General features: G+C 43.5%; 1 protein-coding gene across 2 annotated transcripts in view; it reads right to left on the bottom strand.

Moving 5' to 3' along the window:
• The window catches only part of PIGQ (phosphatidylinositol glycan anchor biosynthesis class Q), a 39793-nt gene extending 31357 nt beyond the window's left edge, over positions 1 to 8436 (bottom strand). Inside the window, exons 1-2 of one of the 2 annotated variants that reach the window (XM_083585124.1) lie at positions 6940 to 8436; positions 2739 to 5767 (exon numbers count right to left, since the gene is read on the bottom strand). The gene's annotated coding sequence lies outside the window, so the exon portion shown is untranslated. Of the gene's footprint in view, positions 1 to 2094; positions 2209 to 2738; positions 5768 to 6939 lie in introns of those variants that run through there. The other variant, XM_083585123.1, reaches the window with a different exon arrangement.
• Between the last annotated feature and the right edge of the window lie 3769 nt (positions 8437 to 12205).

Here is a 12205-nt window from a genome sequence, read left to right as displayed (position 1 = left end):
GTGGTTATAAGCTGTAATGATTATGTAATCAAGAAAAGAAAGGTTAAAAATTATACAGAAATTAGGGGAAGGATTTGCTGAATTGAATTAATTAGAGATTGGAATACAGAAAGGGGAGGTATGAGGAGGTCGGGAAAGTAAGTTTTATGAATATAAGGGATTGAAATTATACTTGTTGTTGTATGTGTTTTGTATGGTTTGTATGTATTTCTACTGTTTTTGTTTTTTGGTTTGTTTTTTCTATTTTATATAAATTCTTAAAACCTTAATAAATATTTTATATATATATATAAAAAAGCTCCCTGACATTGATATACACTGACTTAAAGGCAGAAAACAGGTATCTTCCTTTCTCTCACTCTAGCAGTCTAAACATAGCAGGGTCAGGTAATGCCACAATCAAGTTGGTAAAATCAGAATCTGGCACTCATAGGTTCAAGCTGCTGGAGCATAAGGGAAGATAAAATCAGAAGCATGATGCAGAGCAGGAAAAAACCCTGTTGTGTTTATCTCTAGAAAAGAACACCAGATCCTAATGAACTGCCAGTACCTAGAAAGAAGGGATCCCAAAGTTGCAAAATGGTTTAAGGGATGTAAATGTGTTTCCAAGGCTCTGGTCTACATTTGAGTTTTGTTCAGTGTTATTTGGTTGTGTACTTGTTTATGTGTACTTGTTTCAGAAAACAATAAAAGAGCCTGATGGATCAGGCCAAAAGCCCATCTAGCCCAGCATGCTGTTCTCACAGTAGTCAACCAGATGCCTAAAGGAAGCCCAAAAGCAGGACGTGAAGGCAACAGCACTCTTCCCATTTGTGACTGCCAGCAACTGGCTTTCACGGGCAAATTGCCTCTGACAGAGGAGGTATAACATTATCAGCAAGACTAGTTGCCATTGATATAGCCTTCTCCTCCATGAATTTGTCTAACCCTCTTTTAAAGCATCTCAAGTTGGTGGCCATAACTAATTCTTGACAGAGCAAATTCTGTAGTTTATGCACTGTGATGTGGAGTTCTTTCTTTTTTCTGTCCTGAATGTTATGAGAGAGAGCACAACATTCATTCCATCAATCTTCTCTACACCATGCAGAATTTTATACATCTCTATCATGTCTCCTCTTACTCACCTTTTCTCTACACTAAAAAACCCAAAATATAATTTTAGAAATAAAAAAGGCTTAAGTAGTCCCAATACAGAGGATAGCATATGCACCTTGATTTGCAATTAAATAGGAATTTTCCAGCATACAGAGTTTGCATGGTGCAATCTTGCCTTTTCTCCCAATAGATAACCTAAGGTGGCATGCACAGGGTTTTCAGGCAGTATCCCACTCAGACACCAATCAATACCAGAATTACATAGCCTCAGCAAGGCTAAGCATTTTATGCCTCAAACCAGATGCTAGAGCCAGTATGGATGGGATATAGGGAACTACGAGTATTATTAAACAGAGAGACTCAGGTTCCAATACTCTCTCAGCCACAAAGCTCACTGGGTGACCTTGAGCCAGTCACTCACTCTCTCCGCCTGGCCTGCCTCACAAGACTGTCAGGAGGGTAAGGGGAAGAAAGGGAATGATACCACTCTGAACCTTGTGGGAGAAGCGCACAATAAACGTGTAATTAATTAATAAATAAGCCTATGTGCCTTTCTCCAGCCTGGAGGATTCCCGCCCCCCTTCCACTACTACTCCACTATACAGAAGCCACAATTCTCAGTCACCTCGGGTTTGGGAAACGCAGCAATATGCACAAGTATAACTCAGCTAGCCTCGCACAACCCACACAAGCCTTAGTAGCCCAATTACGGTGACCAACTAGCCAGGAGGGGGAAACCTGCCTGTCCGGCTCTTATGCCTTTAACAGAGGCTTATTTTGCAGGAAAGAGCAGGTGAAATTTGGGGGGAGGCATAGAGATAACATACTAGCACCCGCTAATGGCCGCAGAGCAACCCAGTCATTGGGTCAGTTCAGCAGCTGGCAACCCTGGTCCCAATTCCATCCCACCATGCCACGCCGCGGTTCCCCCTCCCCCTTTTTGCATCCTTTTCTCTCCCAAGCCGTCAAAACTCCCCGCCGCTCGCCGACGACACTTACTTCCTCCCGCTACTCCTTCTAGCAGGCATAAAAGAAAAGAAAGAGCCCGCTCCTCTTGACATTCAAGCCACTTCCGGGTGCTACAGGCCGGTTGCTAGGAGACGCAGTCCGTTCCTAAGAGCGCTCCGTAAAGTCCTTGCCTAATTGCGTTCCGGACGGACCCCCCGGTCTCCTGAAGTGGCGTTCTGTTTGATTGAGTTCATTGTTTTAAAAAGGGCAGCAGATTCCTGAGGTTTCCGGTAAGAAATTCTACCAACTCATTTTAAAACAATTTATTTCGTCCCATTTAGCGGCCTGGTTTTTTTTTGCCAGCTCTTTTTTTTCTACGAACATTTTCAGTATCCCCAGCTGTTGAGGAGGGAAATCTTTTCTAAGGCTCTCTAAGACTTTAAAAGAAATATGAGAGAGCTAATGTACCTTTGATTTATTTATATTTACTAATTAATCTGAAGAATTTACAAGCCACACGCTTTCAGAGCTGCTTACAATAAAATAGCAGAACAATAAAAGAAATCCACTTAAAGATATCAGGTGATGCCAAAATGCAAGCAGATTCTGTACTAAGGCAGTACACCCCAAGCTAGCAAAACAAAAACAAGGTATTTTATATCTGACATGAATTTGGCCTGTGATGTCATACTGACCTGATCAAGCCTAAAGTATCCCAGAAGGTAGAACAGGTTTCTAAACAGCAGAATACTCTTTCCCGCTCCCAAGAGTAACTATCAGTAATTTCCTCTACAAAACTGGGGAAGGCATACAAAATTCAGCCGTTGTATACCACACCCCTGGGTGGAACCCATTCTTTCCCTCCAATTCAATGTCTGCATCTCCCTTCTTTTTGATAAGCTTCGTCTCTTCTATTAATTCTGAGAACTGTAGCTTGTGCCTTCACATTTCTGTTGGAAGCTGATAGCACTAGAAATTTGTTCTGTGCCTTCCTGTATGTCTTATTTGCAACCATCCATAATAAGCAACTTCACCCGTGTGAGTGAGGGATGTGGGTGTTTATCACATTTATTTTTTGTTACCTGTTTTTGAAAACAAATTCCTACCAGGTCATTAGTCCAAAGGCCGAGCCTTTCCTGCCCAGTGGCCAACCATATGCCTGTGGAAAGCTCACAAGCAGGACTCAAGGGCCATGTAGCTCTTCTGCTGGGTTCTCCCAGCAACTGGCAGTCAGCAACTGGATATACTAAATTAAGGAGAAAAGTCTGGATTTTAGGTTAGTGCATTAGGAATAATAGGGTGGTCATGTGTGCAACTTTAGAGCCCTCGATTTGCAGGCATTCTCTATTGAAATAGAGGAAGATGTTAATAAGCAAAATGCTGACAAAGCAACACATGCATGGATCATTTAAACATTTTCTGCCCTTATTTCCCTATTGCTTCATCGTAATTGCATTTATCAATGTATCCCTTTACATTCCTCGCAAATGAAGTTAGTCACAATTTAAAATATGAAATGTAGACAGCATATATTTTTGCTCTGAAAGTAAACCCCAAATTGCCTCCCAGTTAATATGGTGCAATATGTGGCATCCATTTCTAAATGTTATGAATAAAAACAAAATAAATAAGACAAGAAACAGTGGGGAGTCTTTGACCTCATTTATTACTTTGAACTTCCGAATATCCTGCTATGGTCTGTGATCAGATAATTTTATTATAATTTACTCTAGTTTTTAACATTACCAGTGACAAATATAATTCAGGTAATCTTACTTTTCATGAAAACATACATTAGAGAAACTTTCTCTTTAATAATAATGGCATGTCTGTGGCTCCTAAAAGGCTCTGGCTCTTTAGAAGAACCAGGTTTCTTCCTCAAGGGCTATACTGGGCCAGCCCTACCATTGGGCAGGGTGTGACAGTCACTGTTAGATGCCAGGGGCAATGGCTGGTGTTGGAGGACAGAACTATATGGGCTTCACGGCCTGCCCTGTAGCCCCTAAGCTAGCTTCAGATGTGGTAGTACAGCCTTCACCAACCAAGTGCCCTCCAGCTGCTTTGGACTACAACTCCCATGCCAGCTAGGGCTAGCCACAATGGCTATGTTCTATCTCTGCTGTCAGTGGCAGTATGCATCTGAATACCGCTTGTTGGGAATCACAGGTGGGTGATTTAAAATCATTTTAAAACAAATTGCAGTCAAGAGAATAGCATGGGCCCTAAAACTATATATATCATGTGTCAAAGGCCAGGAAGAAGGCCAGTATGCCTTTGGCATACTGAAGTGCCAGTCGCATATCTGTGGGGAGGAAATTCCACAATGTAGGGGCTGCCACAGAGAATGCCCTCTCCAGGCCACCTTGAACTTCTGAGGGTACTGGAACTACCAAAAGGGCTCCCTCTGCCAGTCATAACATCCAAGATATGGATATGGGTCAGATATTGGGATCTAAGCTGTTTAGTTTGAGTCCATCATGTGACAAAGGTGTAGTTTGCTGCAGCAAGTCCTTTTGAGTGCTAGAAAAACTTGGATAACTGACTGTACTGTCAGATGAGGTAGTGCGAATGAGATCAATGCAGAAGATGCCTGAAGGTGAATGATGGAATAATCCTACTCTGCTCTTCCTCTAGGTGTTAGGTTTGGACTGTCAGTGGGTATACAAAGATTGTCAGAGCCGTAATGGGGTCTCACACGGTACTTGAAGACTTTGACATAGTTATCTCCACTATCGGCAACTAACAGCAACCCCTGGGTGGAACAAGCTATTCCCATTGGTCTCTGCAGACCTTTAGATACCAGGCAGATGGGAGACCCACTCCTGGGAAACAAGTGGACTTTCTGGTGCTGTTCATCAGCCACAATGATGTTGCCTTCTCTATCAGCGCAGACCCCGGAGGGATTGCCAAAGCAGTGGCCATATTTGCTGCTGATGGAAGAGACCAGTTTGTGGTTGCTACTGAAGAGCTTGACATCACCACATTCTTCACTCACCACAAATCCTCCTTCCGGGGCCAAGCACACGTAACGTGGCCCACGCAGGTTGGAGACAGAGTGGGTGCTTTGCACCTTGAAAGCACGGTCAAGGGCAAAGCTATGAACTTTTCCTTCCGTGTAGTCAGCCACCAGAATCTTTCCAGATGTATCCACTCCAATTCCCCTGGGGGAACAAAACTTCCCAATTCTTAGCCATTCTCCCTTGGAGAACTTGGAGTGATTGTTGAAGATGCGGACAGTCCCATTGACCATGTCTGTAATTGCCACCATCCCTGCCCTGGTCACGGTCACGTCCTCTGGCAAAAAAGTCTCATTCTTCTTCCACTCCACACATGGTATAGACTGAAAAGTTTGGCCTGAGTGGTTGAGGAAGTGGACCCTTGGTGCATTTTCACTAGTCATGTAGATAAGGCCATCGAGCGAGCAGTGAATTCCACACACACCTCCATAATGGTTGCCGTTGGGGTTTGGGATCTGCTGCACCAGTTCATCTTGCCGGTAGTAAAGGGAGTTTTTGATATTGTCCAGGTCATGGCAGATGACCTTGGCTTTCTCGGCCAGCTGGTGCACTTGGTGTTCTGTCACCATGCCTGTACCAGGGTGGCTGTTCAGGAGAGGGCTGGCTTTCTGAAATGTGGCATCTGATTTAACTTGGAGGGCATAAACAGTCCTCAGAAGTTTCTCCTTCCGTTGTGTGTCTTCCAAGGTATAATCCATCCTTTCCCCCTTTCAAAAAGACAAACCACAAGCAGTTTTCAAAAATATAATGCAGTTTTGTATGTTGCTATTATGAATATATGCATTTTTATGCACACAGCACCCTAGTGCTTGGCTGGAGAACAGTATTGCAAAATTTGAAGAAGTGCAAATCTCAAAGGATGGTGCCGTTTCAGTCATTGTATTGTTTAAGTGTGGTTTAAGCAGCCACACCTTTAAATGTGAACTGAATCATATTTCTCCCCCATGCCCCTACCCTTTGCATACTTTTAACCCTGCCACTCCCCCAAACTGCAAAAAAGTCCAGGATTCTTTTTATTTTTGTATACACTACATGCTTAAATCACCTTAGAAGCTCATTATTTCCCTCAAATAATTCTGGACACCATACTTGGTTAAGGATTTGCTGGGAATTGCAACTCTGCAAGGGGCAAACTACAGTGCCCAAAATTATTTGAGGGAAAGAATGGGCTTTGAATGGATTTTAAAAGCATAGTGTGTACACAACCCTAAATTTCCAGTATGTGATTAAATCCCTCCCACAGAATAATGATAGACTGGAGGTGACATAAGAAACCCTTTTGGATCTACTGCAAATCACCATCCATCTTCCAATGGATCCAACTCTGTCTAATACTTTTGAGCTAAGATCAAGCTTTTGGGTGGCGCTGTGGGTTAAACCACAGAGCCTAGGGCTTGCCGATCAGAAGGTCAGCGGTTTGAATCCCCACGACGGGGTGAGCTCTCGTTGTTTGGTCCCTGTTCCTGCCAACCTAGCAGTTTGAAAGCACAAAGTGCAAGCAGACAAATAGGTACTGCTCCGACGGGAAGGTAAACGGTGTTTCCATGTGCTGCTCTGGTTCACCAGAAGCAGCTTAGTCATGCTGGCCACAAGACCCAGAAGCTGTACGCCGGCTCCCTCGGCCAATAAAACGAGATGAGTGCCACAACCCCAGAGTCGTCGATGACTGGACCTAATGGTCAGGGGTCCCTTTACCTTTACCTTACTTCAACTCTTTGGAAAACAGTTTTGAGCAATCCTGGGGTGATGGACTTGCTGAGCAGTGCAGGGTATTATCTGTCACCCAGGTGCCTAGACCATTAGCCCAAACTGCTGGAGTGCAGACTCAAATAGTAAATAGTCTTAGCTGAAGTAGGGAAGAAAGTTTAGGACTACTTACCTGTGATCAAAGTTGCCCAGGCTGTTCTCTTTTCCCCCTGGTTTGCAAACTGCTCTATAGAGAGACCTAGAGTATTCTCCTATTTCCCTTCAAATATACCACTGAGATAAGTTTCCCAGGGCTCTGTTGTTAGTGACAGGAATTTGCTGCCCAATGCTTGTGTCAATAGGATTGTTTTGCCAGGGTAAACACAAAGGCGCTCAAGTTAAAATAGACAAGAGCCCAGGGGCAGCCCATCCTGTTTTGCCACCCAAGGCAAAACGGGAAGTTGCTGCCCCTGCCCTGCAACCAAAGCCTTGCTTATCACGGTTGTGGGGCTGTGGCTTCTGGCTTCTGGTAAGATCTTGCAAGAGGTCCAGGAACCCGGAAGCCACCCACTGTGACCCAACGTGTGTTTTGCACAAGCAAGAGTTGCAAATGCATCTCCTTTCCTCTTAATTCAGCATCCCCCGAGTTGCTGGGTCTGCACGTTTTGAGTTGGGCCTATTTCTTCAACAGTAGTAAAATGAATTAAATAACTGAAGTTGACAAGTAAATAGGCCTGTCTCAGCTGGACAGTGGGAAGGCTGTGGGAGGCTTAAAAAAAAAAAGCATCTCCCACGGCAACGGACTCTGACCTTTTGTTGTTGCTTTAAACGCTGAGATAAACAAACATACCAACTAGGCCTCTGGCGCCCATTCACCTTTCTGAGGCTGAAGGCCTGTCAAGGCATGTTTGAAAGCCACCCCCAAGCCTCTAGCGACACCTCGGCCGTGGGTTTGTTTGTGCTTAGGTTCTTCTTGCCTCCAGTGGGAACCACAAAATGGTCCCCTGTCCCCTCCATTTCTTATCTACCTCTACCGCCTGTAAGGCAGGGTGTACGCGAATCCATTTATTAATTATATTTTTGTGCCAGCTTCACGCTCACAACAACAGCCTTGTGAGGTCGCTTAGGCTGAGAGAAATAATGATTGCCATCTGATCAACCAGTGAGCTTTGTTGTTGCTGTGTTGGAGCTTTGAACCCAGCCCATCCGGACCCTAGTCTATATTGCCTTTGAGAGCATAAGGAGATACAGCCATTGGGGCTAGTAGCCACTGATAGCCTTATTCTCCATGAATTTTCCTAATTGGCTTTTAAAGCCATCCAAGATGGGAGCCCTCACTACAAAACCAATAAGGCTGTTGAAATAATTGCTGAGACAACATACAAGAAAGCACTTGAAATTATGTAAAGCGGGAGTGGCTAACTTTTGGCCTCCCATATGTTGCTGGGCTACAACTCTCACTGGCCCTGACCACTGGCCAAAAACATCTGGAGGGCCACAGTTTGCACACTTCTGCTGTATCTGCTACATTACATTGGCTTTCTCTAATACAGTGGTGCCCCGCAAGACGAATGCCTCGCAAGATGAAAAACTCGCTAGACGAAAGGGTTTTCCGGTTTTCCAGCTGCTTCGCAAGACGAATTTCCCTATGGGCTTGCTTCGCAAGACGAAAACGTCTTGCAAGTTTGTTTCCTTTTTCTTAAAACCGTTAATACTGTACAGTTGCGACTTGACTTCGAGGAGCAACTCATAGCAAGCGGTGTGGCAGCCTTTTTTGAGGTTTTTGAAGACTTTGGTGATTTTTGAAGCTTTTCCAAAACTTCTTTTGCAGCCATTTGGTAAGTTAAACTTTTAAAACTTTTTGGGGGTTTTTGGATTTTGGGTTGGGGTGTTTGGAATTCAAGGACTTGGTGTTGGGGAGGGGTTTGCAAGAATCTGGAAGCTTGTGTGGTTTTTTCTGCATTTTTATGATTTTCTGTGACCATTGGGCCACTCTGCTGTTTTTTTAAAAAAATTCTGGGTTTGAATTTCTGTGTGCTGGGTGACTGGGGGAACAGTTGGGGAGGGGTTTGCAAGAATCTGGAAGCTTGTGTGGTTTTTTTCTACATTTTTATGATTTTCTGTGACCATTGGGCCACTCTGCTGTTTTTTAAAAAAAAAATTCTGGGTTTGAATTTTGAAATGCTCTTTACAGTATGTGTGACTTTAAAGAGCACTTAATAAACTCTTGTTGTACCAAATTTGGCTTTGTTTGGACTTTTTTTGACCATAGGAACGCATTAATTGAATTTCAATGCATTCCTATGGGATTTCGTGCTTCGCAAGACGAAAAATTCGCTAGACGAAAAAACTCGCGGAGCGAATTAATTTCGTCTTGCGAGGCACCACTGTAAAGCTGATCTGTACATGGTCCCCATGAGCAGAAGTAGTGTCTTGGGGTATAGGCTGAGGACTGTGAACAGATAGAGAAGCTGATGCACGGAGAATGAAGGAGGTGTATGGAAAAGCTCCTGGTGCCTTCAGGGCAGGGCAGGACGGGGCTGAAATTCAGGGTCCCTCTCAGGCAAGTGAGCAAGAGGGCACCCAAATGCTTGCCACATTTTAAAGCAATACTCATTTGCATTTAAATGTGGAATATGAATTATCCCAGTAGGTATTGGATTTGAATTGATTTTATGTTTTAAACTGTTTAAAGAAATGTGTTTTAAAAATAAACGCAATGAGAAGGAAGACTCTGAAGAAACCTCATAATGCTTAAGATTTTCATTCTTACCATAGGGTGCTTCCAGAAGAGGGCTTCATACTGTAAATGGGTCATTCAGGTATCACAGAAGGGTGGCAGGTGGCGACAGTGTTTTTGTTTTTAATTAAGAAAATCAAATTTATTCTCCTGGAGATGGTAAATCTGGATTAAATGGGGTGGGGAGAATAAAGGCTGACACTTTTATGTCACTGAGGTCATGTGGATGCAGAAAGGAAAGGAGAAGAGAAGAGAAGATGTGCTTGAGAAACATCATTCCATTATAAACACAGGCCTGGAAGCACCTCCTAATTTCTAAATACAAAGGTTTTGTTGCAGTTTCAATGATGACCACTAGAAGGATCCATCAGTCCAACTAATAAATGCAAGAACATAATGTAAAAACTATTGAGTGTATTGAGTGCTGGATGGGGGTGTTTGGAGGGGAACTTGCACACCTTCATTGCAATGCATATTTTAAAATGAGAAATCCAGCACAAAGCAAAATGGGGATATATGAAGAGTAGACATAAATTAAGTTATGCATTAATGCATTTAATTTGGAGATAAGGAGGAAGCCTATCACTATCTGAGGAATTGTATTTGGAATAGTCATCGCAGGGTAATCCATGGAGCAAGAAATGGATTATTTTTTAAAAGTGGAAAAAATTTATGAGTGATTTTCTTAAATCATTTTTAATTTGATTTTTCAGTTCTCCCTCATTTGAGCATCATAGGGCTTTGTGGTGGTTTAAAAATAAAAATAAAAATCCTGACATTTTAGGAACAGGATTGTTTCCACACTAGAGTCTGTTAGCACCGCTGAGGCATGACTTTTCCACAACCAGCCAGGAGCACAGCTAATATGGATGTTTTGGACTGCACGTAATATAGTGCAATATTATCCACCTTTGCCCCACCCCTGTGGCCATGAGTCTTCAGTAATGTTTACTCAGAGCTGGGGACCCCTGTCCAGCAAATGGCCCACCATCTCTTTGAGGCAAAGAATGTGCTTCAAACGTGCTTTAAAGGTATACAGCACTTTGTATACAGCCTAGAGGACATCTTTCATCCCAACAGCCAGGGTGGTTCATATCCCCATGAAGCCATCAAGCTTCCTAGGTGACTTTGGCCAGTACCTCTCTCACAGACTAAACCTACCTTATGAGGTTGTTGTGAAGATAAAATAGGTGGTGGTGGTGAAAACCATGTATGACGCCTTAAGCTCCTTGGAAGAAGTGTAGGAGAGAAGTGTAAAAAAATGAGTTCTGTACTGCAGGGGGAGAGAGGTTAATCTAGCCTTGGTCTTTTCTCCCTCCTGCACCTGCTCTGGGGTGCCTCCAGATAATCAGTTTTTTGTGAGAGGGATTCAGTCACATACTGTAAATTTAGGTTTGTGCAATTAAAGTGGATTAAAGCACTCTCTTGCAACAAATCCACTTTTTAAAGGTTGTTTTGTGGTTAGGAAAGTGCTGAAGAAAGTGTGGAACAACAAGTAAATTGATGGAAAGATGTATAACCTCTACATAAATTCAGGATGTGCACTCCTTGTCTTATAATCCTACCCCCCAATGGATAAGAACAAATGCTGAATAAAGAACAGACATTGTATAATCTACACATAAACTTTGAGCAAGCAGTTCAGGATGAAGGCTCAATAAACAATGGTCTGGGGGAACCCAAGGTTTTCTTCTGCCTTTGCCCTTCTCGTTTGACCCATTTGTCCACCCCAGAGACCCAAATGCAAATGTGAGACAGGTGCTCTTGTTGGTATGGGAGACTGGGACAAGGCAAGCTTCCTTCTTCGTTCACCTGAGACCAACTCAGATGCCTATCAGCTGGGCTGTACCATAAAGGAGAAGTAATGGCTGACTATCAGATTTCCTTAGGTTGACCAAATAACCATGTAATGTGGCTGGCACTGGAGCAAGCTGGGTGTCCTCAGGGCGTGATCTGAGCCACGATAAGTCTTGCAAGTCGCTCAACTCCTATCCAATTATCTAAACACAAAGGTAAACACTTTGCTTTTTGAACTTGAAATCTGATTGCCTCGCTCCACGCTCTCTCCTCCAGTTCATAAGCAGGAAAGGTTCTTCCTTCTCCATTGTTTCATTTGCCCAGCAGCTATGTTGTTGCTGTTCTCAGAAAACCTTTTTTTTTTTAGTATTCATATCAGTATTACTATTGCTACTAGTTAAGAGCAAGGGGTCCAGGCGTGGAGGTGCTTTGCTGTTCCACATCTTCTTACTGATTTACCTGGTGACCTTGGTAAAGTTGTCTTGTGTTGGAGCCTGTGGGCTTCTCCTCCAGACTCTTTTTGTGTGTGCATTCTGCAAACGCCATTGTGTGATCAATTCCACCACGTGTTGATGGCCACCTTATAGAGCGATTATTATTCTTTAAAGCCAAGGGAGGTATTTGCCCTGCCATGAATTGTGTGGATACAATAGAGCAGGGGAACTGCCATCAGATCTAATTTTAATTTTAATTTCTGTGGCAGGAGGATACTTTTTTTGCCAAGATTGTGGCCAAGGAGGGAAAGCTGAACCATGCCCCCCCCCGCTACTTTTGTTCAGTAGGAAGAGGCATCAACAGGGTTCAAGGATACCTTCTGGGCAAAGGTACTCAAAGCAGGAACAGTGGGAGTCCTGAGGACCAGACAGAGAGACCTGGAGGGTCCCAGCTGGCCCCAAACCGGAGGTTCTCCATCCCAAATGTA

This window comes from Podarcis filfolensis (assembly GCF_964270895.1).
Source record: "Podarcis filfolensis genome assembly, chromosome: 14".
Taxonomy (NCBI): Eukaryota; Metazoa; Chordata; class Lepidosauria; order Squamata; family Lacertidae; genus Podarcis; species Podarcis filfolensis.
Note: the sequence above shows the minus strand (reverse complement) of the source record. Positions and strands in the feature narration are given on the sequence as shown.